The sequence below is a fragment of the Littorina saxatilis genome, linkage group LG10, assembly GCF_037325665.1.
Source record: "Littorina saxatilis isolate snail1 linkage group LG10, US_GU_Lsax_2.0, whole genome shotgun sequence".
NCBI classification, from domain to species: domain Eukaryota; kingdom Metazoa; phylum Mollusca; class Gastropoda; order Littorinimorpha; family Littorinidae; genus Littorina; species Littorina saxatilis.
The window spans coordinates 24,594,606-24,599,605 of NC_090254.1; the positions used below are offsets into that span (position 1 = coordinate 24,594,606).

General features: G+C 43.0%; 1 protein-coding gene across 1 annotated transcript in view; it reads left to right on the plus strand.

The window, feature by feature from the left end:
• The first annotated feature begins 2,701 nt into the window (after nt 1-2,701).
• The window catches only part of LOC138978475 (A disintegrin and metalloproteinase with thrombospondin motifs 14-like), a 33,881-nt gene continuing 31,582 nt past the window's right edge, over nt 2,702-5,000 (plus strand). Inside the window, exon 1 of the mRNA XM_070351216.1 lies at nt 2,702-2,771. The gene's annotated coding sequence lies outside the window, so the exon portion shown is untranslated. The remainder of the gene's footprint in view (nt 2,772-5,000) is intronic.

Sequence of the window (5,000 nt, forward strand, 5' to 3'; positions counted from 1 at the left end):
GCAAACTGGCACAAGTAAACAAAAATCAAAACTACTTCATGAAAGGTCATAAATTCATCACAAACAAATGAAACCTAGCGATATGTTTTGTCTTCTCACACAGTCATGGAGTGCGTGTATCTGTGTTTCAATACACAGACGTTCGAAGAAACACGAACGTCAAGTTCAAGTCAAACCAATTGACCCCTGACACACACATATTTTGACCCGTGCACAAGACGTTGTATCGCTAAACGAAGCGCAAATAAGAAATAATAATCAATCAATCAATCAATGAGTCTTATATCGCGCATATTCCGTGGGTACAGTTCTAGGCGCTCTGCAGTGTTTTATACGGCCAGTAGATTGCAGCCATTTAGGCGCATATTTACCTTTCACGGCCTATTATTCCAAGTCACACGGGTATAGGTAGACAATTATTAACTGTGCCTAAGCAATTTTGCCAGGAAAGACCCTTTTGTCAATCGTGGGATCTTTAACGTGCACACCCAATGTAGTGTACACGGGGGGAGGTTCGGACACCGAAGAGAGTCTGCACACAATAATAAAAGCAAAGAACAGAGCAACAAGATATGCAAACATCTAACAAAGCCGAGTAAGCAGAATGACAGGTCTAATGAAAAACAAAGAGGCAATGAGTCGGAAACAAGATCGCGATTCCTTCGCTGCACGACGCAAATCTTCTGTGACCTTTGACCCAACGTGCCTTGCTTGCACGATACAAATCTTCTGTGTCCTTTGACCCAACGTAGTTTCCACATTCAATCACTAAGCTTAATATTTACAACTGAAAACCGAGGGGGTGGAATACTGAGAGGAACCTACAGAACTGCGCATCATCAAACCTGACATACTTATCCCAAAATTGTGTGAACTCAATACACAGAAAGTTGCTTTCACACGCCAGCTTTGATTGCAACAACGTGCTGGGGCACCAAAACATGTACAGTATTATCAAAACGGAACTTGTGTTTCAAAGCATGGCTCCCTGTGTTGATTTGGCACTTATTTTCTCACTACCAAAATGATGACAAAAACGATGTTTGGTGGTTTCGTTGTCAGACCAGCTTTTTTGTCGGTCCTCGGGGGGCATATCGTCTTTTGTTTCATATTTATTGACCAAGGCCGTTGACCGCGGCCTTCGGCCTTGGTCAATAAATATGAAACAAAAGACGATATGCTCCCCCTCGGACCGACAAATAAGCTGGTCTGTCAACAACCCATCAAACATCTTATAATGTTGGTTTAGGGTAACGGTAGGTCGGCTTTTTGTGTGTGTGTTTTTAATCTATTTTTTTTTAATTTTAAAGGAGGTTACTTCCCTTAGTCTCGGTATGGTTCGCAAAATGTGCCAAAAGTTGTTTTTTTTTAGGGTCGGCGGGAAAAATAGGGTCGGTCGGGTTACCCTAAACCAACATATATTTTTGTTTGGCCTAATGATCTTGTCTTATCCTATCTTCTCGTTATCCATTTCTTTACTTCCCAGCCGACCAAACTAAACTGGGATGTGAAATGAAGGGTTAGGGTAGGGAGGCACAGTGGTTAGTTTGTTGTCTTTAAGAAAAAAAAATTGTATAACCTCTCGCCCGTTATGGCTGTACTGGACCGATGCACGTTTGTTTACTTTCTCAGTTCACATGGGGTAGTCGCCGTGATTAACATTGATTTTTATTTAGCTCTATCCCTGTGACATGTATAAGGTTGTAAAAAGCTCATGCTTTAATAAGTTGTTGTCACGCTTGTTTATTTAATTCTTGTTAATAACAATCTTAATCTAAAAGCCTTTAACTGATGTTTTCTCCCACCAATGACGTCACGCGTTCTACGCCATGCTGAAAAGGTCATTAACTTCCATCCTCTCAATGTCAAGTGTCAGTCACATGACCAATCAGCTGTGATGCATCTGTGATCACTTTATCCTCCTCCCGTGTGATAGTAGTGTCCAGCCATGTAGCTGTCACGGTGGCGTTGCTGTCTATGCTATATTTAGTAAACCACTGTTTGAGTGTGTGTACTTGTCTATGTGTGTTTGTGTGTGTGTGTATGTGTGTGTGTATGTATGTGTGTGTGTGTGTGTGTGTGTGTGTGTGTGTGTGTGTGTGTGTGTGTGTGTTTGCGTGTGTGCGTGCATGCTTACGTGTGCGATTGTGAAATAAAGAACTTTATCAATGTTATAAGTTTACTTCGATATCTCTCTCTCTCAATGTATGTATGAGGTGTGTGTGTGTGTGTGTGTGTGTGTGGGTGGAGGGGGAGCTCAGATGGGATGATTCCTTTTGGTGGACTGAATATTCTTTTACCACTAAAACAAAATTTGGACTGGATGAAATCCGGACCTTTGGTAATGAACCATTCTGCATTCTGTATCATGTTTGATCTCAGGGATTGCACTATAAATAATAAATATAAGTCAAAACAAACCAGTTTGGGCACAGAAAAGAATGTACAGTACGTGCCACTCGAACGAGTATCGCCGCAGCTTCTTCTTCTTCTTCTTCTGCGTTCGATGTTAAATCGCCGCAGCGAAGGAGTATGTTGGGTGTATGACCTATTCACCCATTGGTGACGCAATGAAGGGAACAGGGGCCTGGCCCTAGAAACATTTACATTATTGCAAGATGTTATACTATCCAGGTCAGTTACCTGTCCGAAATAGCTTATAAAGGCCTGCTCAGGTCAGATTTACCGTTCACATCGACAATCAGAAAAAGTTATCATATTGGCTAGGGAAAAAGGAGAAGCTGCTGCTGTGGTATTCACCGTTAACGAAGGTGAGTCGTTTGAGCGTGTTGCATGTGTTGATTGTGTGTGTGTGTGTGTGTGTGTGTGTGTGTGTGTGTATGTGTGTGTGTGTTTGTGTGTTTGTTTGAGTGCGTGTGTGCGTGTGTGTGTGTTTGTGTGCGTGTGTGCGTGTGTGTGTGTGTGTGTGTTTGTTTGTGTGTTTGTGTGTGTGCGGGGATGGGTTGGAGCGGGAGGGGGGAGGGGGGGTAGTGGGGGGGGGGGGATGGGTGCTTGGTGATTGAGACTGGGTATGTGCGCATGTCCTTCATGTGCACCCTGATTTAGTCGGTCCATTGTTCATATTCATTGTACTCTTTCAGTTAATAATTATGTTTTTAATTAAATAACCCGTTGCTACAAAATCATGCGTGCTCTGTCATAAGGGGAAAAGTGCATAAACGTCAGGTCTGTGGAACGCGCAACGAAATGTCATATGTTTTTAAAATCACATCTCGTTCTTGTTTTTGCCATCCAATAAATGTCTTACACAGTGAATTATCTTTGCAGTCAAATACCTTTGATTTTTTTGTTGTTGAAATTTTTCAACTGACTAGGTGTTTAAACAATTTGTCAGAAAATTACAGATAACAATGCCGCATACAATCACTTTAACAAATGGAGCACAACAAGCACAGTTTAGTACACGTGCTCTTAAAAAGCAATATAACATCTGATTAGGCGGACGATACGGGGATCTGTAGCAGGGGAGAGGAAGGAGGAAAAAAACACACGAAATGCATGTATAAAACTGTGTAGTGAGCAAGTCCTTTCTAAGGATAAGGATAAGGTTAAGATTGATTATTAATGGTCCTGTGAAGTTACCCTCATGGACATTCGGGCTGCTTTCTCCCTGGGGAAAGCGAGCTGCCATACTGTATACGGCGCTACTATTTTTGTTGTTTTGTTCCTGCATGCGTGTATTCATCTTTCCAAGCCCTGAGACTTTCGCTGTGACCTTGGGTTCTTTATCGTGCGAATGCGTGCACACGGGGGGTGTTCCGGGCACCGAGGAGAGTCTGCACAAAGTTGACTCTGCCTCGCCGAACGTGGAGATCGAACCCACGCCGATAGCGACAATTATTACCAATTCAGTGCCCCATATGGCTTTTTGACCAATCAGGACGGATTCTAGGTGACCCTCTAAATGTTATCAATCAATCAATCAATGAGGCTTATATCGCGCATATTCCGTGGGTACAGTTCTAGGCGCTCAGCAGTGATGCCGTGTGAGATGAAATTTTATACGGCCAGTAATTGCAGCCATTTCGGCGCATATTTACCTTTCACGGCCTATTATTCCAAGTCACACGGGTATAGGTAGACAATTATTAACTGTGCCAAAGCAATTTTGCCAGGAAAGACCCTTTTGTCAATCGTGGGATCTTTAACGTGCACACCCAATGTAGTGTACACGGGGGGGGGGGGGGGGGGGGGAGTTCGGACACCGAAGAGAGTCTGCACACAAAGTTGACTCTGAAATAAATTTCCGCCGAACCTGGGATCGAACTCACGCTGACAGCGGCCAACTGAATACAAATCCAGCGCGCTACCAACTGAGCTATATCCCCGCCCCAACGTCCCCGTTATAACGTTCAGGCAGGGACCCTTTTTGTTTATCACGCTAAAAATTAACAAGACAAAATAATAATGTAATTCAACAATATCAGCGTGATTTATTCTAAAGAATGACACTGTATAGCTCTCTTTATCTAAAACATACCGAAAAGCGAATTTTGTCGGTGGGTGCGTAATGGAACAGCAAGGCACCGCCCATCGTCTGAGTGTGCAATGCCGACCGCTCACTTGAAATCTAAATGATCAAAGTTCGGAAAAATCAAGTGAAATTGCGCCACTCGCTTTACATCAAATGTATCTTTACGTCATTTCCCATCCGTCTGGAGTCGGTTCTAAATCTGTCGCTCTCTGTTGAGGGCCCCAAAGGGGGGGTATCATCACGATCACGGGAAGGGAAATTTTAGCTTTCACGATCACAGTTACCTTGATTTTTGTTTTCACGATCACGAACACCTTGACGAATAGAGGATCATAGAGTGATACAGCTGTGAAAAATGTACGTTGAAAATAAAATGCTTTGCAATAATGGCCATCACGATCACGAAAACAAATGACGATCACGATCACGAGACTTGATTTTTTTGTCATCACGGATCACGGGCTAAGTCACGATCACAGAAATGGAAATTTCGGCAATCACGGTC